We start from the raw sequence: 27,786 nt of genomic DNA, 5'->3' as shown, positions 1-27,786 counted from the left end.
ATAAGTACATAGGTAGAGACTGGATCATTAGAGTACTGCAAGGAGAGTCTATAGGAAATTTATAAGTGCTTGGGGATTGGCGGAGAGATTGGATAAGTACATATGTTGGCGGAGCCTAACCCTCGAGCACGAGCTTGGCTAATTGTCTGCCCTCCATGTGCCAAAAACTGAAATTTGGGTTTTGCATGGCCCTGTATTGCTACAGTTGCAAAACTCCACTGAATGTGCAATAAACATTCATATCCACTCAGATATGTCATGTGCACGATCTTTCATGTGTGGAAGTATGGATTAATGTAGGGTCAGTGATTCCCCCCTACTTTCCATGTTGGCCATGTTGTGGGTCTTGGATTACAAGGTGACACATTGGCGCTTGCGGCCCAGGTAGCGGCAACACTACAACAGGAACACCCGCATCAGTTGATTCTTCATACAGCCCAGGACGGAACCACGCCCATAGCTCCAGAGTCTTTGTTCATAGCCTCACGCAGGACTGGCATACGCAAGGCCAGCCCACTCCGCTTATGCTTACAAGTAGCTTACAAGTAGCTTTCTTTTACTGACTCAAAATATACTTTGAGCATATTTATGAAACAATCACGCAGCAGAGCGCAGCAAGCCACCTTGCTTCAATGCTCTGAGTGATTGGGAAAGGGCAGTATTGCGCCATACTTAACATTATACAGCACATCCCTGTCATTTTCTATGTGCTGCCTTGTGCCAATGCAGGCACCCTTGCACCATGGTGCAAGGGTGCCAGCGTTGTAAGAAGGATTTACCTCTTTCTATTTGTACTGCAGAATGGAACACACATAGAAAGAGGACAAAAAAGGGGAGAAATAAAGACATTTCTCCTCGTTACATCTCCCCTGGGGATGATTAGCATTTGTCACATTCCCAGATCTACCAGTATTGATAAATCTGGGAATGCACCAAAATCCATGCGTGGTGCATGGGAACACCCATGCTCTTCCCATGGAACGCATCCCTGGGGCAGAGTAACACAGCGCAGCAATTTGTGCTGTGTTGCATTACTCTAGATTTATGAAGCCACGAAGGGCCATGCAAGGTAGCCTTGCGTGGCTTGATAAATCTAACATTAAGAGTTGGGTTGCTCTTGCACCCCGTTGCGTGGTCAATGGTGATGCAAATCTTTAATAAATATGCCCCTGTGCTTACATCAGTGACACTTGTTTATGGATAATCTATCATGGTCGTAATGCCAGCAAGAGATTTGACTTGTCCGTGGAACCACAGGACATTTTTAGGATTATTCAAATATTGTGGACTTTAATCATAATCACAGAATATGTGGTACTGTGACCAAAAAGGCATCAGTGAATTTAGATGCAAATAGTCTGCAATAGTCCTGGCTTGTTTGTTTGTTTATTTATTCGCATGCTTTCAACTTTTCTCATGAGCAAAAAAATAACATACAATAAAAGGTAAAGGGATCACGTCAGAATCAAACATGAAATTTAAAAAACTTGACAAAAGCATGGAGTGGTTATAATAAAGGTCCAGGAAACTGGAGGAATAGAGTAAATAAAGCTGGTGAAAAAGTGCAGATATTTGTAACAATGGCTAATTTCTTAATGTGGAGACTGGCAAACGCAGATTATGGCAGTGTGGATGCAGGTGAGGGAAGTTTTGGGTTAATTATTGAAGTTGATGATGACTAAATGGGAAAGATGCAGCGATGGGCTTCGGATGGTGGATGCTCAAACTTGAACATCATTGATGGTTAGATGTCAATATATTTTGTGTTTATTGTCTTATCTCTTTCTCGTTGCCTCTCACATCCCCACTTTAACCCCTTCTGTGCCCTTGATGGAACCAAGCCGTCATGAGACACGGGTGCCGTGTGCTCATGACGGCGTGGTTCCGTCATGGAGCGGCCGTTGGCGGCCGCTCCTCCCACGCGGCTCGAATTCCCCGCCTGTGCGGGCGAATTAGAGAGTGGGCGGAGTCATGACGGAACCACGCCGTCATGAGCACAGCTCGTCCGTGGCTCATGACGGCGCGGTTCCGTCATGAGCACCGCGCCACCGCTGTGCCCCCAAACCCCCCCCAGCGCCGCGGCGGAATTTCCGCCGCGGCGAAGGGGTTAAGCCATTGGACAAAAGCGTCCAGGATCACATACTGACAAAACTGTTTTTCAACTGCCTTATTTCAGTTCTCATCTGAAGTTTGATTGAATTACCTTCTTAGGTAGGATTGAGATGCAGGTTGTACTTGGTTGGCCAGAGAATAGTTCCTCAAGCCATTGGCTGATGTGCTTTGGCTGGGACATAGAGCTCAGGCATTCATTTCTCTGATTGTACCTGGCTTTCACTCTAGAGTTGTCTTCCCCTTAACTGAGGAAAACAGACTGCTACATCTATTTTTTGTAAACAGATTTTATTCAGTGGCATCAATGCAGTCAATAGCAGTACAAAGAGGAGCCAGAACTTACAAGTCGCATTCAATAATAAGTCATTTACATCCATACACAGTAAACTCGGTTCAACGTCCTCCAGAAGTCTTGGTCTTGTGCAAGGTGTTGGCAGTTCCCTGAGTATAGTTCAGTGTCCTCAGGCTAGCCAGGCACTACATCCCCTTAGTAGACATTCAACGTCCCAGCATGCTGTTCCAGTACTAACTCGTAATAATCAACAAAAAGAACCCTCCTTCTCCTCCCCTCCCACCCGCCCAGCACCTACCCACACCCACCCCCAGGCATGTCGCTCATTCATCCAATTCCCCATTTGGTAATGTTATCCGGTCGTACAGGGCATCAGACATAATATTTCCAGTAAGGTAGTTTTCTAAAAGGGGCTGATCCCATTCAGTTTCTCCAAGGGCATCACAATCTCTTGGACGGCCATCATATTCACGCAGTTAGGCCGGTATTCCGGTCTCCGTATCTGGGTCTGCTCACACAGGGGGTGTTTCGTCATCACCACTCAGCTGTTTTAACACCTCCACTAATGCCACCCACGCTCTCGCTGCCTCCAGTGTCTTTTCACTTCCAGTCCTTTGGGCCATTTGCAGTCGAAAGATCCCTTCACAATCCGCCCATTTTATAAACTCCCTCAACCACCTCAGTATGCTAGGGACGCTTTTCACCTTCCAATGACTAGTAAGTTCCCTTTTGGGCAATACCAACCCCAGGTCTATAAATTTGCTGGTGACTTTATTCCGGGCGGTGTGAGGGAACCAGTGTAGTAGGCAATACCCCGGTATCAGTGTTATGTCACGTTCCGTTGTGTCCCCTAGTCTAGTCGTTACCCCTCTCCAGAACCCCCCCAGTAATGGGCAGTCCCAGAACATATGTAGAGACTCCGCGTTTTCCAGGTTTCACCTTGGACAAGCGGATCTGGCCCCAAAATATTCATTAATCTTGGACGGGGTAAGGTATGCTCTATGGAGGACAAAATAATGTATCAGCTGTTAACGCGCATTTCTGGAACTTTTCCAAGCTCTTTCTAACAATTCTTCCCACGGCTTCTCATCTATGAGCTCACCTAGGCAGACTGCTGCATCTATGATTAATAACTTTGGTGGTGTTCCCAATAATTAGTGGTTACTCAACTGAGTATTCTGGAGCATACCTTCTATTGATAATATTAAGGCTATGACTGAGTTGATGGTACATGCCTTTTTTCTGTGGATACCCATTTGGCCAGGTTTCTATTTAGCCTTTCTCCACTTTTCTTTCTCATCATCTATTTAGAATGGACTGTTTGTTTTCCACTGTTAGGGTTAGTTTCTGCTTGCCTTCATCATTGACCTCCCTTCTGTAGGTTGAATGCTCAATATTCTGTTGGGTGGCCACCAGGATCTCAGAACCTATGCTCATTATTTTGCATGCTAGCTAGCTTGTGGACTTTGCTATGGCCTGGTCCTGGTGACAGTTTATTGTTTACTCCATCTCCTAACCATGTCAGGAACATCTATGGAATGTTTAACCTTGCTCAGGCCAGGGTACCTGAACCTGTGATGTAGTAGAGATAATGTACAAGACTGGGCCTCAATTAGAAGCCTTTGAGCCCTTTGCCCATCTTTACTACCCCTTGAGTAATAGACAGAGCTCTACATAAGACTTTTTTCTCACGCACATATGTAGTCTCAGGAGTGAATAGCTCAGCTGTATTGCTGATTTGCACGAATGAGTGGGATGCACATGTTGCTTGCAAGCCCCAAGCCTGTATTCTGAACTTACCGATATTGACTTGCTTTATTTGCCGTCCTTTCAGGCAGGGAAAAAACAGTGAGTAACTGAGAGGATACAGGTCAGATAGACATATGCACGTCTATCATGCTAATTTTGACATCCTGAGCAGAACAAGCTCATTTGGGTTCACATGCTTTCTGCTTTAGTTAGCCAACTGCAGGTGTGAACTGGAGATCCTCTGCCTCATGCCACAGAGCTGGTCACCCCACAGCTGAAACCCTACATCATATCTACCTATGAGACGTTGTAGCTAGTGCTGTAACCACCTGGTGACCCATAGTAAGAGATCCTTGGAGGGGATCCTTCCTCCTCCTGGGGCTAGCTGCATCAGAGAGTCAATGTGGCTCTGGTGGACTTACTATTCAGTAGCCATTGCCACTTAGAGGTAGAAATGTGAGTACCCATGCAGAAAACATGATAAATGCAGAGTGTAAGAAAATGCCTTTTTTGCATAATCACTCCCTTTTCTGGACTGAGGCTGCTGGTTTTTGACTCTGTGTACTTGGGCTCTGCAAACTAGGCCCCCGTGCATGTGCTCTGACCCCTAAAACATGTCAAAATTGACCATACTCCTAATTGGCATATTTAACTTTCCTATAAGTCCCTAGCATATGGTACACATTGTACCCCTTGCCTGTAAGTAAAATGTCTCTAATGGACTGAAGCACATATTGTGCCACCACTAAAGTGATAATGCAAAACATGGCTGCAGACTTGTTACCAGTAATGTGGCTGTGCAGGTTTAAACTGCAAATTCGACCTGTAAAAATAACCCCTTTTGACAGGTCTAAATCCTCCTTTTAAATATTAATATTCCACCTTGAAGTAGGCCTTTAATTCTCCTAAGGCAGTGTACCTGATATTGACAACTAGGAAATGTAAAAATGTAATGTTTAACATGTCCTTACAATGACAATGCCCTAAAAGCTATTTTCACTGTAGCAGTGTTAGCTGTTCCACCGGAAAGTATTGGGATACCTTATTGAAGTTAATACATTTATCTCCATCTAAGAGCCAGATAAAAAGTTTATTCTTGGATTTTTTGAAATATGTATTACAAACCCAATTCCTTGGTAAAATCGGATTAAATATTTTACAAAAAGAACTTTTAAAAAGTTATCTTTGCCCTGTCTAAAGTGTCTAGACGCCCATTTGGCTTCCCCTCCAACTGTCACGCAGGAGATGAATATCTCCTTGATGAGGTGTGAATTGGCTCCCAGAGTTGAGTCAAAGGCCTTAGGTGTGGGGGTAGTTGACCTTACCTTGACTGAATGGCCTGGGGCCTACGCCAGCCCATTGCATATTTTCAAAGGATGCCTACCCTGTCACTGGCAGATGTAGCTCACACCTAGTCCTGCCTCCCTTTTGTTGTCCCTAGCCAGCCATGCTTCAAATCCCAGTGGGAGAGGAGCTGCCCAAGAACCGGTTTTTAGTGATCACAGAGGAGAGGTTGCTCCTGTCCCTAGTCACATCTCAATGGCGGGCACAGGAGCTCTGAACAGGGGAAGAATGGTTCTGCTATGATGGATTTAGGTTGAGAGAAGTACTCTAGGATTGTTTGCAGTAGGGCATGAATGAATTGCTGCAAAAGTGGGTATGGTTATCCCTGGGAACATTTTCCCTTTTGGTTAGGAAGGACCCAGGAGTCGCCCGCACCCACAGGCTGGTGTCAGGCATAATTGTGGCACCCCTAGGTACACTCTTCAGGAAACTGCTGGACCTGTTGAAGATAGAAAAAGAACTGCACCTGGTGTTGATACCTGTGAGTAGAACTTTAAGTGCTAGACCTGCTCCCACTTGCCCAGGACAAAGATCTGGAGTCCAAGAGTCAGTTGGCTTTCCTCCTGTTGATCTACAAGTACACAAAAGCAACAAGAAGCCCACTTTCCTGATGGAACCCAGCTGACCAGTTTCAAAGGGATCTGGCCTGGTCCCTGTTTGAGGCTTCTATTTGATTGTGTCCTGACATCCAAGTGCTGTTCATGAGATCCAGGAAACCCTTGACTGGTGTCAGAGTGTACTCCTTCTGCTTAACCCTAAAAGCTGGGATTTAGAAATGTTTTGAAGAATTTCTTCCCAGAGAACCTTTGTGGGACCTTGGACCAACCTGCCAGGGAAGGTGCATCGCCAGTGGACCTGAATTTGCCACAGCTCCTACTAAGTTCTTCCCTGCAGCAGCAAATGGAATTCAGCAGGCCCAACGCCAATTGGCAGACAACAACATTGAACCTTCTATGGCTAGAGCCTGCAGCCTTGCCCCACTGAGGAAATCCAACTACCAGAAGAGACTCAAAGCCCAACAGTAGAAATCTTCACCAGGCCCGATGTCTAGAAGCATACGATTAGCGCTGATGACTTCCTGGGCATGAACTTCAGACTTTTCCCCTTTGGTGCTTTTTTCACCTTCATTAAAGGTTTCACCGAGACCTCGTCCTTTATCAACCTGCTGTCCACGCGTCCTTCTTCGGATCTAGCCTGCAGCCTTGTCCCGCTATGAAATCTACCTTCTTAAAGATATCTTAAAAGTCCGAAAGTAACTCTTTGACCAGGATGAACCTGGTCCTCATATCTGAACCGCGTTCCATCATGGTCGGCCCCAAACCTTCTCCTTCCCTCAGATGGTACCTTGCACTTTTTTTTGCTATTTCTTTTTTAAACTTTTGTAATTCATATATCTGGTTTCCCTCATTGGATTTTTGCCATTTTGGTTATATTTTGCTCATTAAAATATTCTCTATTTTTATAAATGTGATGGGATTTTTATTGTTTTGTGTTTTCAACTTTTAAACTGTTTAAGTACTTTTTAAGTCACGTCTGTTCCATAGGTACCAGAGGTTGAGTTGAGGGTAGCATTTTTTAAACCGTTACTGGACCTAACACGAATAGTGACATTATTACTTGTGGATCACCATCCACCCCAACTAAAAATCCACTTTCTCACACAGACCAAGGGTCCAAATGCCATGGCAAAGCAAAATCAAACCTAATGCTCTATAACATCATGACCCCTGAATAATTTAGATTGTTAGTCTCTGCATTACTGGGATCTTGACATCTAAGCAGGTCCCAACAGCTCCCAACTGCATTCCTATTTCCCAAAAAATCGCATGTTTGGTAAGTCATCAACAGTCAACAGTCAAATTCATGTGGTAAGTCTGCTGGTGAAGTTTTCTCCATTTATGTTTGGAGCAAAATTGCAACATATGGTTAAAAACAGTCATGTAGCAGCATAGGCTAGGCTAATATTATCAAAAGAAAAGTTAATTTGTATTCTCAAATAAAATGCCAGATTTAAAACTATTGTATGTCAGTCCTAAAAGTTATGCATAGCTACTTAGTATTTGAATCATGAAAAAAATAGTTTTCTTACATGCCTCCAAAAAGATGGGCTTAGAAGTCATGTTATGTTTATGTAGCTGCAGCCACCTACCACCGTTAGATTTAACTTTCTACCTAAAACCTGTTTTTGCTAATCTAATTTCTGCTAGCAAATAGCTAGAACTATATTTTAGAGCACACAGGCATGCAAGTTTAATAAAATCAATAAAAACACGGCACTCTTACTATTTATGCCACCAAAGTGACCATTGGTAAGTTGCAATTTTAATTGCTAAATGTAGACAGTGTGAACAGATGGTTTACTCCTTCCCATATAGCTGCTCCTTCTCTGGATCGGAGAGAGTTGCTGTTTTCACACCTCATCATCTCCTGGTAATGTGGCCAAATGACAAACTTCAAAGGCTTCTCAGCACTACCTCCCGCCTGTTAGTCCAGCCTACATTAAGCCACAAGTTACCATTGAGAGAAAAGGGCCTTGCAGTTTTAGAAGAGCCTTACTTTGCATGGGTTGGGAGAAGTGGCAACTCCTCCGCAATAGTGGACGAGCATCGTCCCAGTGGCCGGCTCAAAGCCAGCAAATGTAAATGTAAACGATGTTCATGCATCGTTTTAATTTACATTTGCCAGCTATTAACCAGCGGTGTAGGGAGGGGCGGGGCCGAGGCATGGCAGGGGGAAGAAGAGTGCTATGTGCACTCCCTAAGCTAGTGCGCATATGTGTTTTGGCCGGCCGTCTCAAGCCAACCTAAAACACACATGCGCACTTGAGTTTTCTCCAGCCCAGCTGCATTAAGTAGCCAGGGTGGAGAAACCACACCCACCCCACCACCCTTCGTTCAGGGCGGCCGCTGCTGGGTGGGTGTAGATGTGTCCAGAAGAGATACGATTTTGCTTTCATCCTCTGAGGAAAGGACTAGATGGAGACCAAAAGAGAAAGCATATCATTCTCTGCTGGAGGAAGGATTTTTAAATCTTCTGACTGGCAAGAATAGCCTATATGAAGAAATCAAAGGAACCTGCAGTACGGGGCCTCGTTTTGTAAGTGTGAGTTGCCATCCCATATCATGATGCATACATATATTGACCAGAATGTATGTTCCTCTGATATTCCCTGGTAGGTGACCCGAGGGAGAACGCATATCGTTAAACTGCACATTGGCTGGCCACCGGCGGTCAATGAGGCATTCTAAAAACCGGAATATGGATAATTGCAGGTAAGTAAACAATTAAATAAATAAAACGAAATTCGTAGAGCGCTGCATCACATTTTGCGATGCAGCGCGTGCTACGAAATTCGTTTTATTTATTTAATTGTTTAATTACCTGCAATTATCCATATTCCGGTTTTTAGAACCCCACCCTGCCCCTCCCCCGCCCAGCCTTACCGCCCCACGGAACTCCCTCCACGGGCCGCGGCTGCGTTGCAATGCTTTATTTGGCCAATACCAGTGGTCAACGAAACTCCCTTGTTGCTTGTCCTTATTTTTTCAGAAGAAAATACTTATTAAATGATGTGCTAGTAGCCACGTAGTTAGTATGTGTGTATTTACATGAGGCTGGGGGAAAGCTGGGGCCAGAGTGCATGTGTGTGGTGAAGGAACGAGCCCTTCTAAATAACCTACAATTACCAAAAGAGGTAAAGTGGGTGAAAAAGCAGGTGGCCATGTGAAGAGAACCAAGGGAACTATGGATTGAGATGAGCTCTTCAACAAATGTCTAAATGTCTCATTGTGGACTCCATCTCAAAGGCAATGATGTGTGTATATATGTATGTGTGTATGTATGTATATGGTATTTCTCTGCCTGTAACCTAGCTAAAATACAGTGGAGCACTGTACATGGTCAAAGACAACATAGAGTCATAGGAGAGGGAGAGGGAGCCTGGATGTAGATAGTTAATGCATTGTGATACAGTTATGTAGTAATGATAAATTGTTTCAAAACCTTGGAGCCAGGGCCCGACAATTCACTTTCCTAGAGTTTACATTCAAATTCTATGTACTTCAAATAGGTTAAATTTACTAGTGGTCAAGCTCCTAGAAGGGGTGTGGTCTCTTGTCTTCCTTTTCAAATAATCCAGCATCTGACATATATTACTTTGTGAGTTTGACAGGGGATCTGGAACACAATGCTCCCTGTCACAGATAACCAAAGTAAGGGTGGATGCAAGGACAGAAGGCGGCCACTTATACTCAGAACTCCAAATAGACTTACCGCAGAAGAGAAGATTTACACCCCAAACCCTCTCCCATAAATAAGGAAGCAAGAGGCCAATGGTTCTCTGGGAAGTGTAAGTACACTACAGCTTGCAAGTGCTATTAGGACTCTCCCTGCTTGGTGGAAGGAAGGCAGTGATGTACTGACACCAATTGCAGGCTAGCGGGCATTCCAGGTGTCCCACATTCTCCCAGGTCCCCTGGAATCCCATGGTGTTGCCTCCTACAGGAGCCACTTAGCACAAGACTAACATTTGACTTTATCTTTGACAGATTCTACCCTAACTCCATCAGGTTGGTTCTCCTGCAAGTGATTGCACCAAAGGAGTTGGCAGGTAATGGACCTCCTTTGCTTGGGGAGTACTCCATGCAAATGATATAACGGACGTCAATTAGAGGTCACCAGGGGACGCAGTTGTGACCCCTGGCACTACCTTTGAGACCCCTAGACTCAGAGGTGGGAAAAATTAGGGGTAAAAGATACCTATGGGTAGCTTCTCTTAACAGACGTCGGTTGGAGCTCCATTTTCCTGGTTTTCTGTCCATTTTTTTATTTCACAAATAGGGAATAATATTATTCACTGTTAGTGTAATACAAATGGAGTATAATTAACTGGAATATAACCTTATCTGGTAAGTAAGTAAATAAAAAATGCTTTTACATATATATTGAGTACATGGATGCAAGTAAGTGTGCTTATCTGAGAGAGAGTGTGTGAATGTGTGTGTATGTGTAAACATGTGTGTGTGTGAGTCAAAGGTCTCATTATGTGTGATGTCACTTCTGCTACCCCTGGAACCCTGGTAAATTGACGGCCGTGAATGATATACCCAAAGAGAGAAGGGCCCCTGTTGGAGTGCTTACCTTGATGCAACAAGAAAAGCCTATTTATAGTGCGCATGTTCTCCACACGGGGATCTCTTGGCACTGTTTGACAGTTAATCGATGTTTATTAGAACATTGGAATGTTGGGAGCTCCATTGTAGACAATGGAGTGCTCCCTGCTTCTATGGGTCAGTAAAGGCCCGCAGAGCAACATTACAATGTTTTACAAAGGCCTCTCGGTGCTCAAGTGGATTTAAATCCCCTCGGGCATCAAGAGGCCTTTGTTTTATTTGTTAGAACATTCTGCCCTCTAGTGGCAGAATGTTCTAATAGCCTTATAGCCCTTCGTAGCAGGGATATACCGGCTATTAAAGTCCCGCTCCCTTGTTAAAGTCCCTCGCCTTCGACTCGGGCCTTTAACGCAGGAGCGGGCCTTTAATAGCCGGTATAGCCTGCTGCAGTGGCTATAAGGCTATATTAATCTACAATGATACTCATTTTATCTGCATTGGAAGGGTGAGAGTAGACCTGCTGGAGTTCAACCTGTGACCATGAGGCCAAACATAAATCGATCCAGCCAGACCCAGCCTTGCAAATATACCCCCTCTTACATACGGCCACAGGGACCGCCACGGTCAGCAAAATGTCTAACTACACCACTGCTGCTACTTCACTACTCATTCAGTATTGAAGATGTTTGCTTTTTTGCATATTACTAGCACTCCTCTTCCCAAAAGACACGAAAGGTAGCTAAGGCTTGCAAGAGTTGCAAGAACAGTAATCGTTAACCACAATAAATTATATCAGACAATTATCAATATATTCCACTTTTGTTATTGTTTTGTTATTGGCATATGTGTTGAGTGGTATGAGGCACAAATAAAGCAGTGATTTCACAAGAGTGAGAGTTCCCAGAATCTGAAAGGTGCTTCCTGAGCAAATAACTCAAATGTTCTGAGGCTTCAACTTTAGGCAGGATATTTTTCACAGCAGAAAAACCTAATAATAGCTGAGAAAATATATTCCCAGAATCTATTTTAAATTGATGTCTTAGGCAGCAAGAAACCTACTCGAGTAATGACAAATTTGACAATCGCATTGCTCTGCTGGTTCAATAGTTGCCTCAGATGCACATTTATGCTGTGAAAATTGCATTTGTAAATATTAGGTTTCTTGCAGCAGCTACTCTAAAAAAGCCTCTTTGCAGTGCCGCTGCCTGCTTAGCGACGTTTAGCTGGCATTGGTTCCTAAGTCTTCTAGCTTGTAGCAACAGGAAACACATTTACATTGTTTCTTAAGTTTAATCTTTATATAACAGATGCTGCAGAAGTGAGGTCTTGCCAAGCTTCTTTAAACTGCTCTTTTTGAGTTTTGAACGTTCAGAGTGATTTCCATTGCATACATTTGCCAGCAACCCTGTGCTTGTTTAAGGGCCCATCAATCAATCAGGATTTATAAAGCGCAGCTTATCACCCAATAGGGTATCCAGGCGCTTGCAGGTCCAGGAGGCTTATTCGAACAGCCAGGTCTTGAGGGGCACTTCTGATGTCAACTTCAGCCATTTATTATCAACAATAATAATTTCTCAATAAAATATAATCTGTATAGAACTTTAACAATTGTCTGGTATTGCAGTGTTGTGTCAGAATGCTGCCTGGTGTTGTTGGTGCATCTTTGCACGCGGTCCAGCCAGTCCTGTCGGGTGCCTGCACTGTTGGGCGAGTTCTTGCCAAGGTTTGACTGTCACCTGCTGGTGAAAACTCCTGGTGGCCCGTTACAAATAGCTTCTACTGAATTCAGTTTAACCATGTTGGCTTTGATGCATTGGATTATATATGCCCTGCATAAAAAATCTAAAAAATCTAAACTGCTAGGTGACTGCTAAAAAAATCTGAAATCTGGGACTTAATCTACTGATTGTTTGCGTCCTAGTATAGGACACCAAGGCGGTGGTAGTCACCAGCAATCTCACACCTGCAACAATAAGTCTGCATTTGTCCTTTGTTTAATATTCTTCTATAACACAGCTGCATCAAGTGGTGGTAGTACGCTTTACATTGTGAAGGAAAATACAAAAATAGATCTCATGATAGAACACAAGGTCAGGAGCATCTTAGTACCATGGCTGTGAGGATAGATAGTTCAGAGGGAGAACTTACTGGTTGGCCTAGGTGTGTTTGAAAGAGCAGATGTGTCTTCAATAACTTTCTGAAGGACCAAAGAGTTGGTTGAGTTCTCAGAAGTGTGGGGAGATTGTTTCAGATGGAAATCCCTGAGAAGGGTCGTTTCAAGTCTTGAGATCATCTACATTTTAGAGTTTCCGGCCACAAATAGCCTCTACTCTTCAGACCAGAAACAGAAACAGAAAGAGAGTTGGCCACATAAGGAAGACTTTTCTGATGGACACCTTCATAAGCATTCTTTAAATGTGATCCTTGCTTCTAAAGAAAGACATTGCAGGTCCTTCAGCATTGGTGAAATGAGGCTGAACTTTCTCCTGGCTAAGACGAGTCTCCCTGTTGAGGGAAAGGCACCTTTTAGTCGAGCCGAGGATGATTGGAGGTGCCAGCCATGAAGACGTTACCAGATTCTAATCAGTAAATGATAAGAACACGTGCTGCCGTATTCAATAGGGTGGGGGAATAGGTGTGTGAAGTTTATGGCTTGGGAGTATAATTTAGGGGGCTTGACGAGTTTATATGTTATAAGTAAGAGAATAGAGTTAGGGTGAAGTCTAGTGATGTTAACTCAGGGACAGGTGTTGGAATGAAATATTCAAGTGTAGTTTAATCAGTAGAGCCCTGTTACATCTGCTTTTAAATTACCATGTGATGAGCAGGAATTCTGTTTTCTACAGATTTAGAATTAGCAGATTCTCTTGTAACCCCTGTTGAATTCTCATGATACATGCATGATGCATGCATGCAGTGTATGGCTATCCTTGATGTGCTGGCCCATGCCCCACTGGGCCATCAGTTGACAGTGATCTTTTTTGGTCAGGGGTGACAATCCCTTGTTATCCCTTTCCAGGACTGCCATCCAAGATGTGGTAGTCCCAGGTAAGTAGAGCGCATTATGGACCCCAACTGCAAGAAGAAAACTTTCTGAGTGGGTTGTTGTTTTCTGAAAGCAATTTGCGGCCATAGAAGTTTATTTTTAAAAACAACAAACTTTGCTGATCGGGCACTCTGTAAAGTTCTGCGCCTTCAAAAAAGATGCCACACAGGCAGCTCTAATCAAGGCACAGTGATTCCCCTTTCTCCTTTTTGTGAGGGGTCTTTAAAAATGGCAGAAGGTCCTCCGCCAGAGAAGTGGCGGCCAAAGCCTCCACTGATCTGGTAGACCTCCTATCAGGGTTTAAATAACCCGAATCATCTCTGAAGCTTATTCTGTTTCCCAGCCGAGTCTATAGCCTCTTGTTATCTACGGGGTCAAAGGCTGCTTAGAGTTCCAATTAGACCTGTATCCAAACTTGTAGTCCTTCACTAGTTGATTTGTTTCGTTAATGTGAGTGATTAAGTGAAAGGAGGCATAATGTTGAATTACTTTCCCAATCCATAGTCAGTTGGATAATGGACTGTAGTTTGGTAAAAGATTTGGTTCTTGAGATCTTCGGTTTCTTCAACATCGGAGTAATTTGATGCTTTTTAGAATTTTTGAGAATTCTTCTTGCACGAGCAAGGCACTTATCTTTAGGCACCAGGAATTTTCAAAAGATTAAACAAATACTTAATGATGTTTGAAAGGAGGATATCTTTGAAGTAATTGGTACGTCTGAGTCATGTGCCGCTTTATCAGGATCAATAATATCGACCTGCAAAAAAATCAACTTCTTGAATTCGACTACCAACATATCATCGAAGTGAGCAAACATAGGGAGGTATTGAGTCATTATTTTTAAATTCACATCTACTTGCATTGGGTAAATATTGGGAATCAATATTGTAGAAGTGCAGGTCGACATTAAAACGTTTCCATTATATCTCTCTAAATTGGTCAGTGAGAAAGTAATTGATTGCAATGTAATACTGAATTATTCCAGCGTTCCCTCTTTATCCATGTTTGCGTGTTTCGGTATGTCTGTGGGGTAGAAGGACGTGCTAGGGTAATGTTTGTTTGTGCTTGCACTCTGTATGAAATTGGGTTTCTGGTTGAGGGGTGTGGAAGCCCCACTCAGGCAACAACCACAATACTTGTCAGGGTGGGCGACAAAAGTCATTAGATTAGCCTGTGCTTCCCTATGGTAGCTTGGCACATAGCAGTCAGGCTTAACTTAGAGGCAATGCGTAAAGTATTTATGCAGCACACAAACAGCAAGAAAGTGAAAACATTGCACAAGAAAAATCCCAAACCAATTGAGAAAATAGAGTACATTTTAATAAATAAAACAATCCGAGAATGACAAAAATCCAATCAGTAGAAGTAGAGATATGCTATTTTTTTTTAAAATATTTTTATTAATTTTTGCAAACACAAACACCTCTCATCTAGCATCAGACACAGCAGGAAAGTACACCAAAAGGATACCATCAGTTCAGTACTGGCACATATGAGACACTAATCCAGTCCAAACGGATCATCCCGTCATTCCCATCCCCTCCCACTGGTAGCAAAAGGACGCCTATTCTTGCTCACTGAGTTCAGATTCAGAGATATCTGGCGGGGGTTCACATATATTTCCCCGGAATACGTTCCACCCACCCCATACCTGGGACCATTTTTTGGGGCACCCTCTATGCATGTATACCGTTTTTTCAACCACCATCACATAGTCCATGTCCCGGATCCATTGTGCCAGAGTAGGCGACTGTCCCGATCCCCATCGCTGGGCTATATTACGTTTTGCCAGCATGAGCCCCAGCGTCACCCAGAGCTGTGTCACTCTTTTGTGGTCCGTTTGTTCCCAGATATTGAGGAGACACCTCCGAGGCTCCGGGAGCGTCGGGATTTTGGTTACCCTGGAGAGCGTGTGCAACACTTCCTTCCAGTAAAGCGCCATGACTGGGCAGTCCCATAAGGTGTGAAAGAAAGTTCCCTCGTGTCCACAGTTCCTAAGACAGTCGGGGGAGTCCGCCCGTTGCAATTTGAATAGTAGTGTACGGGTGTAGTATGTGCGGTGTAGAATTTTAAGTTGGACCAGCCTTAGTTTGGACGAAATACCCACCTCTTTGGGGGAGGAGAGCGCGGATTGCCACTCCGCCTCATCTAAGTCTCCGAGTTCCGCCTCCCATTTACTCTTAAGGGTTAAGAAAGGATCCGGACGATTATTTATTAGTTTCCGGTAGGTTAGGGACGTCGCTCTTTGGATTAGGTGTTCTGTGAGGAGCCGGTCTTCCAGGGGCGATGACTCCGGGAGCCGTGTCCCAGGAGGAATCGCCGCCCGAAGTGCGTGGTGGATTTGCAAGTATCGGAAACGTTCGGTGTCTGCCAATTCGTAGTCTGCCTGTAACTGGGTAAAAGTGACCACCTCTCCCTTTTTCCAGAGGTCTCCGACCCTGGAGATGCCAATTAGATCCCACTGGTGGAACCCCTTGGTGGTGCGTAGTACCCCGAGCTGTTTTGCCTCCCAGAGAGGCGTAGCCTGGGTGATCCTCCCCGCCCACCCCAGTGTCCGCTGTGCCGCAAACCACAACCCGAGGGTGTGCGCCGCGGGCCCCGCCGGAACGCGACTACGTTTGGGGTTATAAAGTGCACCCATTATCCCTTCTGCCCCCAGCAGTTGCCTATCCATGCGGTACGCAGGGTCGTCTCCAGGCACATGGAGCCATTGATTTATAACCATAAGTTGCGACGCCCAGTAATAGGTTTTGATGTCTGGGAGGGCTATACCGCCATCGTACCACCCTCTGGTGAGCTTGTGAAGAGCTATCCGAGGCGCCTTGTCCTCCCACAAGAGGCCGGTGACCTCTGCGTTGACAGCAGCAAAATACGAGGGCGCCACCGGGAAAGGGGTATTTTGCAACGCGTAAAGGAATCTAGGGAGGGCCAACATTTTGAAAAGCGAAGCCCTTCCCAGCAGTGTCAGAGGCAAGGAGCGCCAGTGTTTGACGTCGGTACGAAGCCTGTGCAGGGGCTTCATTAGATTTTCAGCCACAAATTTGTCTTGATCTGCAGTTACATATATGCCGAGATATTTGAACCCTTCAATGGCCACCCGAATATTGCAGCCCTTCGGGAGCCGAGGCGGGGAGCCGTGAAGCATATAGACGACGGATTTCTCCCAGTTGATCTCATAGCCGGACCTCTTCCCGTACGACGCGCAAATGTCGAGGAGGCAGGCTATGGAGCGTGCCGGCGAGGCCAGATATAGCAGGACGTCGTCTGCGTAAAGGGAGATACGTTCCTCAGATCCCACCTTCCACTTGAGGCCCCGGATCACTGGGTCCTGTCGCACCCACGCCGCCAAAGGCTCCAGAGCCAGAGCAAAAAGGAGCGGGGAAAGGGGGCACCCCTGCCTCGTACCCCGACCCAAAGGAAAGGCGTCCGAGACGTGGCCGTTTACTACCACCTGTGCCAGTGGCTGGGTGTATAGAAGCCGAATCCACGCGCAGATCTTGGGTCCAAGTCCCATGTGGCGGAGGACAGCAAATAGGAAGGGCCATTCTACCCTATCGAACGCCATCCGCGCATCCAATGACAGGATGGCCGCGTCCTCCTCTAACGAGGAGCAGCACGCAATAATCCCGTGGAGACGCCGTATATTCAGAGCTGTGTTTCGGTGAGGCATAAATCCCGACTGGTCCGGGTGGACTAGGGTCGAGAGGTATGGCTGTAGTCTTGTCGCCAGTACCTTGGCTAGAATCTTCGCCTCTGCATTCAACAATGAAATCGGGCGATACGAGGAGCACTCGTGCGTCGGTTTGTTAGGTTTCGGGATCACCACTATCGTAGCCATCCTCTGATCCCGAGGGAGGATCCCGGCCGATAGACCCTCTCTATACATGGCAAGTAAGTGTGGGACCAGTAGTGAAGAGCTTTGCTTATAGAATTCAATCGGAATTCCGTTTGGCCCCATCGCCTTCCCGGTGCGAAGGGCCAGAATCGCCAGTGTGATCTCCTCAGCCGTGAGGTCTGTATCCAGGGCCTCGACCCCAGAAGGGGTCAGCCTCGGCATTGCTATGTCCCAAAGAAAGATCTCATTATCGGCCACGGTAGAGGAGGCCTCCGGCGTATATATCATTTGGTAGTGGGCCGCGAACGCCCCCGCTATGCGACGCGGCTCCGAGGTAAATTCCCCGGTGTCTAGCCGAATCCGAGCCACCCACCGCGCCGCACGGTCCCCTTTCTCCAGCCATGCCAGCAGTTTGCCTGCTTTGTCCCCAAGTTCATAGACCGTATGTTGAGTCGCCACCTGTTTAGCACGTGCTCCCTCCCACAGATGGGACCTGTATGCGTGCTGTGCCATGCGGACTTTATGTGCCGAATCATCGTCTGCGTGTGTTGCAAGGATTGCCTCGGCATCACTCACCTCTCGCTCTAGCTCCAGCACCTCGCGTCGCTGGGTTTTCTTATGGTCGGTAATTATGGAGATGGCCTGTCTGCGGAGGACTGTTTTAAAGGCCTCCCAGAGAGTCGTCGGGCTCCTGACGGACTCGGTATTTTCTGCGAAATATTGTTTAGTAGCCGCTTTGAGGGCCTTACTGATTTTAGGGATTTTAAGGTATCCGGGGTGGACCGGGAACACAGTGCGTCTAAGCGGGTCGATGGTCTCAAACGTGATGACCACCGGCGAGTGGTCCGAGATACCCCTCGGGAGGTGCGACACTTCGGTCATCCCTTTGAACCCCGCGGGTGATGTGAAAATATAATCTATGCGGGAAAGGGTGTTGTGTGCCCCCGAAAGAAATGTGTATTGTCTCTCCTCTTGCCAATACGCCCTCCAAGTGTCTACGAGGCCCAATGCCTCCGTAAATTCTCGGAGAATGGAGGTGGCGCCGCCGTGCTCCCTGTGTGATGACCTATCCAGTGTCGGGTCCATGGTCGCATTAAAGTCTCCGCCCAAGATTAGTTCCCCTTGTGGTAGCGCCAACAGGAATTCACCGAGTGCCCTAAAGGAGGTCTGATGTAGTGTCGGGGGGATATAAACGGTCACCAAATTGTAGACTTTCCCCTCCCACTGGCAGGTCAGTGCCGCAAACCGGCCATGCTCCTCCCGACGAGAGTCAAGAAGAATCAGGGGAGAACGTTTGTTGACTAATATGCCCACCCCTCTGGACCCCGTCGTGAACTCCGAGTGTATCGCCATCTTGAACCCCCATCTATCCAGGGCTTTGGTGGTTGTGCCCACTAAATGCGTTTCTTGCAAGAGTACAATCGCAGGTCCTCTACGCTTAAGATATTGCAGCACTAGTCCCCGTTTGATCTTGTCCCCTAACCCGTTGACGTTCCAGGACAGAACACTGAAAGAAGGACAACGCTGCTGTGTATGAGTGTCTAGTATTCTATCAGGGGCCCCTTGAGTCGTGTTATGTGATGCCGTCTTCGTGGGCAGATGTGTGAAGTGCGTACGGTCGTGTGTCTCCCTTGTGTTCCCGTACCAGCCTAGCCAGCCCAATAGCCCAATGAGTAGGTGATGAACCTGAAACAAAACACAAACCAACATTACAAAACTGCCCCCGTCCCCCCACCCCCCACCCTGCCTCCCTGCCCAGCGGATTTAGAACTACCCGCCACCCCAACTCAGCAGAGTGCTTAGTGCCCATTAACTTGCTACTTGCGTATGGGGGGAAGCCGCTCACAGTTCCGCCGCCGATCCCCACGCCATATGCTTGTCCCTTAAGGTATCAGACTGCCCGGAGTAACAAAAGGGATCTAGAGTCATCAGACCCCCTGCTGTTTCCGAGCCCCAGCGGGCCGCCCGGTTCAGTCCAGCTCCAGGCTCTTCAATGTCCTCAGGTCCGGTTGTTCCCCCACTTCCTCAGCCTCAAGGCGTGCCGTCCTCCGCCCCGGTATCCTCGACATCCAGGTGCTCGGGGGAGGTGGAATGGCCGCTAGGGGTTCGCTCCGCCCGGCCCCTCGGTCTCGCCGGACGCCATCCCTCCAGCCACTCCGAGGCCTCCGCAGGCGAGGCAAAGAACCATGTGCGCCCCTCCGCCTCTACTCGCAGCTTTGCCGGAAATAACGCATATTTGAGTTGTCGAGCACGGAGTTCCGCCTTGACCGCCATGAAGTCTCTCCGTTGCCGCATCACTGTCGCGGTGTAGTCCGGATAAAGGGTGACTGTGCTGTTATCCACCCGCAACGGAGGGGCGGCCCGCGCCGCCTGGAGGATTGCGTCCCGGTCACGAAAATTGAAAATGCGGGCCAGGATCGGGCGCGGGGGGGCCCCAGGCCGAGGCCTCTCACCCGGCACTCGGTGCGCCCTTTCCACCGAGAAAAATCTTGAGAGCCCCCGAGGCTGCAACTGTTCGGTGATGAGCTTTTCCACAAAGAGGTCCAGTGCCGGGCCGCGCTCACTTTCCGGCACCCCAACGACGCGCACGTTGTTCCTCCTGGACCTGCCTTCCTGGTCATCCAGCTTGGCCAGGAGCTGTTTTTGCACCAGTTCAAGAGTTTGTATCCGCTTTTGATGGTCGGCCGTGTCGTGGGTGAGGGTTGTCGTGGCAGCTTCGACTTCGGTCAGTGTAGAATTAATTTTAGCGACATCTGCTCTGAGAAGCCCAACATCAGTGGAGATCGTGCCGATTGAGGCCTGCATCTGGGTCAGCGTGGCCATGACATCCGCCAGCGTGAACTCCGTAGGCTTGTCAGGGGGGGGGATGCATTCCGGTCCTTGAGGAATGCGAACTTTTCCAGCTTTGCCTGTGCCCCCCCACGGTGGCCCTTACCCCCCATGATGCCCGGCGCACGCTGTATCAGCACTCGGTCAGTCCAGGCCCTGGGCGATCTGGAGAGCGTCCGACCCGCGTGCTGGGCGTGCAGGATATGTCGCCGTCTGCCCCAGGGGGACCTATATGCAGTCTATATGACACTTCCCAGGTTTTAAAGGCACCTACTCTGGAGTCCGTGCAGCACTCGCGCCTCAGGCCGTGTAAATCGCGATCTGCGCCAATCCCTCCACATTCAATCAGGCCGCAGTGCCCGTTTCTAGCTGAAGCCCGCCCGTTGGGTGAGGCACGTGCTTCTAATATCCATACGCTGCATCCAATCAATCGTGATCAAGGTCCTCTGTTAGTGTCACTTGAATGTCGGCCTTCCCGGGGGGATTGCAGCCCCAGCTGGGCCTCGGTGAGAGTTACGCCGTACAGAAGCTGATAGCTACGATCAGATCGTCACCAACACCACAACCCTCTGGGCATCTCCCCTTAAATCAACGCCTCCAGCGCCAGCCTTCCCTTCGCAGAGCAGTGCCACAGGGGAGGGCCCATTCAGAGTGCACCCTCGAGGATGCCAGCGCCCGCACTCCCCCTGGCCGGGTGCAAGAATGGCCGCACTGCAGACAGTCCAGGCTCTGCCCGTGTAGTCCGGTCCGGGGGCCGCCGTCTATTCCCCTTTCTGACCTTGCACTCGCTGGCACCTCCGCAACACCTCCTCCCCGTCGCGGGCAGCCTCGTGGATTGGATCGAGGCCCCGGTCGCCTCTCTCACGCCGGGGGGGAAGGACACGGAGGCTCCCGTATGTGCTCTTCTCCCGTTGCTGCAGCTCTCCCGCTGGCGCCGAGGGGGCAGTCACAGACCCCCCCGCGATCGAGCCGCCGCCTCGCCGGCGCCCCCGCCGGGACACGCCAAGGGCCGAGCGAATCAGGCCCCCAGAGCGCAAGGGACCGGCCTGTCCTCACTGCGCACTCCCGCACGCAAGGCGACGCAGCGCTCCGCCCGCACGTCAGCCCCGTAACTTCTGACAGAGGGGGTCTAGGGGGATCCGGGTCCCATCTCCGGGATGCGGCGGCTGTCCGACTCAAGAATGTCGTGGCGAGATTCGTGTTGGATTGAAGGGTGCTCGGATAAGTTCAGGATTATTGGCCGGCGTGGAGGAGCTCAAGGCTCAGGCAGCCATTTTCGTCTCGAGCCAAGCTCCGCCCCCCAGAGATATGCTATTTTAAAGTTTTAGGTGACGGCACAGGAGCAGGAAGAGTGTCGTGGATGGTGGTCGCTGTGGTGTGAAGAGCTGGTCAGGTGTTACGGACAGTCATTGCTGGAGTTTCGCATTGGCAGTCACTGTAGTCTATCGTTGCTGTGACATATTGTGCAGATTTCGCGTTGCCGGTCGTCGCTGGCGGTTGCTGTAGCGGGATTAGCAGATCTCAACGGAGCTTCGCCTTCGCCGTTATGGCAGGCAGCAGAGTCTCAGTGTGAAAGGGCCCGTTCGTGATCGTGAATAGCATAAACTTCAGGATTTCACCTCTGCTTCTTCTTCTTTGGAGGAGGTCAGACTGATACCAGCCAAGGGTCTAGGACCTAGGAGGGTACCTATTGGGGATCAGGAACTCACTCCAGCCGAGGCCAGCAGGGCTCAGGCAGGTCCAGTTGCATGTCCAGACAGGTCCAGCAGAGCAGGTCAGCTGGGCAGTTGCAGCGAGGCCTTTGGAGCTTGTTATGTCCCTGCAGTTTAAGCAGGAGGTCAGATAACTGACCCTTGAAGTCAATCAATAAAACCTTTTTTCAGTTGTTCACCGCAATCATAAAAGAACACAATAAATGTCATTAAAACATAGGAGTAAAACACAAGTACATAGATACCACATAATAACAAGATACAACAAAAACTGGCTAAAACATTAGGGACACAGGTTACAAATTAATACAATACTCAATCCGGTCTTGTGCGCCTAGACACCAAAGCTGCCCTTAAAAAACTTACAACAGCAGTTAAAGCAGGTTAATTCTGGAGCAGTTGTAACCTTAAGCTTAATAGACTGATCCTTCTTGATTGTCTGTCCCTGGATGGCGTATGTAGAATCCCTTGGTTAGCATATGTGAAGGCAGCTTTTGATGCTTTCGGGAGACTGGATGCTTTCCTGACCCTTCACTCCCTGGTGCCTCGGGACCCACTATGCGTTAAAAAAAGAGCTGTATTTTGAAAAGACAACTTTAATGAGAGAAGGGGTTGAACTAATGAAACCTATGGTGAGGGAACCCTTGCTTCTTACGTCTGTTCAGGGCATGGTGCATTACTTATTTCAGGTCTCATATGAGCGATATAGGTTTCTTTTGGCCAGGTTCCGATTTAATCAATTACACCACCTTTTGGTCACACCAGGCGGATGGGTCCACCTTGATAAAAGGATGTCCTGTGGTTGCAACAATAGGTCTCCGAAGGACACCTTACATTTTGTTATAATGTATAATTATTACAGTCGGCATAGAAAGCAGTTTGTGATACCATTCCTAAAGAAGACTTTACATTTTACTCAAGTCCGTCCTGCTCTTCTGTATTTACAACTGACGTCAGTGACACACAGGTGAAGGTCACAGACCAACATGCACATGTAGGATTGGTTGCTTGCAAAGAACAACACATATATAAAAAGTATTGCCAACCAAAGCGACAAAGGTCATTTATACGTTGTCCTAAAATGACGCTCAAGGTCAATGGCTGCCCTATAACTTTTATTATAAACAGTGGTGCATCAATCAACATCATGCCGGAAGAAAAGTACAGCAAACTATCTCCGAATCACACCATCTAGGACAAAGGTGAACACCTGGGCAGCTTCTACGACTTTGCAGAGTTAAGGATCCTTCGAAGTGACCATGCAGTACAAGAAAATGACAGTGCAAGCACCAATTCATGATCTCCAAGGGGCGTCATCGAGTGCATGCTTATTACATTTCGATATTGCTGCTGATATGGACTGATTTCTATTAACTACAACTTGAATGCTCATTCTGACATGGTAGTCAATTCCCGACATTGTTTCATGGGCCTGGGAAACTTTAAACAATGAAAGTGCAGCTTCACATTAATGAAGACATTCATCCTATTGCACAGGGACACAGTTGAATTACTTTTCATTTACAAGAAGCCATTGAGACTAGAACCACTTTTAAAGCATGGCACCATCGAGCGCTCTACTGATCTAATGCTGTGGGTCTCAACCATTGTGGTGATGCCCAAAAAGTACAGTGGAAGCACAGTGCACAATTGTGTTGATAAACGACAGGCCAACAAGGCAATCAAAAGAGAAAGACATTGGGTTCAGACATTGCGGACATGATCACACAACTGAGTGGCACCAAAATTTTCTCCCACCTTGATTTGAACAAAGGCTCCCATCAACTTTGAACTGGAAGAAACCCGTAGGTAAGTTACCACTTTTTCAACTCATGTCGGTCTGTTCAGATATAAAAGACTGCGTTTTGGCATGTCGAGCTAAAGAATGATGATGGATTCAACCCAGATCTGTGTCTGGGGGTGAGTTTCGGAAAAGTTTCAGCGCTCCGTCCATCATCTCCTTGTGTTAGCTTTGTTCGTCACAATAAGAAGCCTCAGGGATCTGGTGTGGTTCCTGCACCCTTGTGAACGATTTGAAAAGGAACTGAAAGCTTGTCATCTGTGTAACTGTCTACCTCCCAAAACACCTCAGCACCTGCTGAGTATGTCTGATCTCCCTAAGCAGGCCTGGGAGAGGATTGCGGTTGACTTCTTCGGACTTGTCTATAATGGACATCATTTCATGGTAGTTGTCAATAAGTACTCGCATTTTCCTCTAGTGAAAGACTTATCATCAACCACACATGACAAAGTCATCTAGAAGCTGATTACATTTTTGCAGCATAGGGTGCTCCTTCTATTCTCAAATCTGACAACGGTACACCCTTCAATAGAGTTTGAAGACTTTCTTAATCGTATGAACATCAAACATAAGAAAAGTACACCTCTCTGGTCACAGCCAAATGATGTTGCTGAACGATTTATGAGTACTTTGAAAAGGGTGTTGCAGCATGCTGTGCTGGAAGGAATGGACCTCCAATCAGCCTTACGACCAGCCCTCTGTGCCTACAGTTCCGCTCCTCATTCCATGAGAGGAGAGAGCCCTGCCACCTTGCTGTTTGGGAGAGCTATGGGAACGAAGATACCACAACGGACCACCAGTTGGTCAATAGATCCTTTTGAGATTCATCTCACTGACACCTCTCACAAATGCAAAATGAAAGCTTATGCCAATAAGTGTCTCGGAAGGAGAACAAGTTCTTGTCAAGCAAAAGCAGATGAGCAAGACTGATGCTCCGTTTCATGCTGAATCGCCAAGAGATGCTGCAAGCAAAGGACATTTGATAATTCCTTATAAACAAATTTCTTCACTAGATCACGTCCCGTATCTACTGAGTCACTCACATGATCAATGATCTCTAGCTACCTAGCGCACTCTGCCGCGCAGTACCGACTTTACCTCCCGCTTTTCATCTCGGTCTGGTACCTTCACTGGCAAAGATTATGACAAGAAGTTGTTTTTAACAAAGACTCTATTTTATTAGATTGTAAGTAATTTTGCAGTGAATGTGATATTACTGTTTCTACTGCTCCGCATGGTGTAATTCTGTAAGGCGCTCTGATACCCACAAGGGTCATGTTTGGGCTATACAAAACTATTCAATAGATAAATAAATAAACTGCCCAATGACCTGGAAAATCCCTAACCAGAGACTCATCACACTTTAAGCATTTGCTTTGATGTTCGTCTGCTCCATACTGCACGAGTGAGGCAAGTCCAGCTGAATGTCCAAGTCAAGCATCCGATTCTTCTCCAGAAATGCCAGATAAAAGCGCTTCTCTGCTACCTCGTTCAACTAGATCTGGAAGACTGGTGCGAGTACCTCGACGACTCATCGAGGAGTGATGATGCACATATATTTGTTAGTACTTTTTATTTAACACACAGGAAAGATGTTGTGTCCTGTGTTTGTATGTATGAGACCTCTAGTAGTCCTCGGTGGACTCCTTACAAGTATTACGTAATCTGTTGGGCGTGACTGGGTGTGGTTAATAAAGTTGGTGACGCAGTGCATTCAGTCAACAGTTGCATACTGAAGAATAAAGATGTGCAAACCAGAGCTCCATGTGTGGCATGGTCTATTACATGCTTCCTGGCTGGGGAGGACACTACATACAGCAGGGGCCGCTGTTACGTATATGCACCAGTGGGGTAGGTGGGCAACTAAGTGGTGGATGAGTGGATGCGTGCATGCAGGCCAGACGAGTGGCAAATAATACAAAATAAAGTCACTTACCTTGCCTGCTGCATGTCCGACGTCGTCCTCTGTCGGATATGTGGGCTCCAGCCTCCAGGAAATTCCACTAACCAATCTTGGCGCTACTCTCACAAGCATGAGAGCATGAGAGCAGCGCCAGGATTGGATGGAGCGTCCTGGCTGGATCCTCCTTCAGGCACTTAAGGCACTTAAGGCCTGTGCTTGGTTTCCACCCAGCTGTCTAATACAGCTGAGTGGAGAGCTGCAAAGTGTGTATGTCATTTTGGCAGGCTGAAATGCGTACTTTGGAGGATCCACCTTTTTCCTTCAGTCCTCTATGCTGCCAATCAGCAGTAGAGGAGGACACGCCCGCATTTCTCCCAGCTGGAGGCTGCTGCGCAATCAGCGTGAAAAATAATATGGCAATGAAATTATTTCATTGCCATTTTATTTTTGACATTTAGTGCCGCTGCAGCGGGCAGGGCAACGCCCCCTCGCCCTCACGAAGAAACCATTGCTGATATACACTAGTCCATGGAAAACCCTTCTCTTCATCTGTGTAGCTGCCAGTGGTGGCTGGTGACTTTTCTAAGTGGTGTGGCGTAATAGTTGGTAATGAGTTTGACTTAGCAAGTGAGCCTGACTGACATACGTACTGAAGATATAGCCTAAATAATTTGACTTGGGCTTTGGGATCTGTGACAACACCACCAACTGTAGAAATGGTGGAGAAGAGTTGGCCTAATGGCTAGGGTGGTCGACCTCGAATCTAGGGAACCGGGTTTGAGTCTCGGCAATGACGCTAAACATCCTGTGATTCTGGGCAAATCACTTAATCTCCCCGTGTCTAAAAAAAAAATAATAATAAATGAATGTGTCCTCATGTAACGCAACTGGTGCTATGTAAAGCGCTCTGATACCCGATTCGGGTCAAGTTCGCGCTATATAAAACTTTGTAAAATAAAAAAATTTAAAAAGTACAAAGTGAAAGGAAACATTTGAAATTCTCCCATGAATTTTAGCAAGATTTCTCTTGCTTCCTGCTTCCTGATGCACAAATATTCAAAGAGCTCTCTACACGTCCTACGTTAGGTGTTCAAATACTCTTGCTTTTTGTGTTGTACGTTTCTGAAGTCCTTGATATTTGATGGAATACAGCTTTGGCAAGTACTTTAAAATGGAGCAGAACAACCATGGGTGTGTGAACACTGCCATGCACAACCTGAATTAAAAAAAACGCACTGGCGTAGCTAGGGGGGGCGGTGGGGGCGGTCCGCCCCAGGCGGCACTATTTTGGGTGCGGCCGCGGGGCACTGGTGGCCCGTTGCGGCGGCCTTTATAATTTATTTGGGGACACTCGCTGACATTACAGTAGTGTCAGTGTCCCCAAATAAATTATAAAGGCCGCCGCATTGGGCCACTAGTGCCGCGCGCGCGGCCCCGGAAGAGAGAGATGTTTAACTAGAGTCTACTTAATTTGCACTAAATGTGCCCGCAAATGCTCAGACGTTTCTTTCTGGGATACTGCAAAAATGTCGACTTTCCTTTTGCTTGCTCAAGATGTTTAAAATAATTGAGTTTAAATGTTGAAGAACTTGCCTTGATTGGAAAGACTTCCAGCCTTGTAAAAAATCTTTCAAAAGCTGTCAGAGGGGTTCTGAAAACACACCTAGCTTGCCCCAACAGATATTGCCCAGCCTGGACACTAACCAAAAACTGTAGTGACAGCAACGTTAATGTTCAGCTCTGTTTGCTCAAGATATGTAATTGCCTTTTTAAAAAGTGTCAAATCATTGAATGTTTACGTAATACGTCACATTGAATCCTAAAAAAGGAAGCAGGCATTTAAAAAAATAATTAAGTGGCTACGACGTCAGCACCAAAAATGAGCACTATTCTCGACTCTGCAGCTTTTACCCATATGCATTCAGTGCCAAAGAAAGTGTTATTGATTGCAAAATGTCTCTAATATTGGCGATTCAAATATCACAAGTTTTTTCTCCATGCAGAGTTTACATCGTTATATAAATTCATTAGTTTAATGGCTATAGATAAAAA

This window comes from Triturus cristatus, chromosome 5_1, assembly GCF_964204655.1.
Source record: "Triturus cristatus chromosome 5_1, aTriCri1.1, whole genome shotgun sequence".
Lineage (NCBI taxonomy): Eukaryota > Metazoa > Chordata > Amphibia > Caudata > Salamandridae > Triturus > Triturus cristatus.
The sequence above is the reverse complement of the archived record's forward strand: the minus strand, read 5'-3'. Positions refer to the sequence as shown.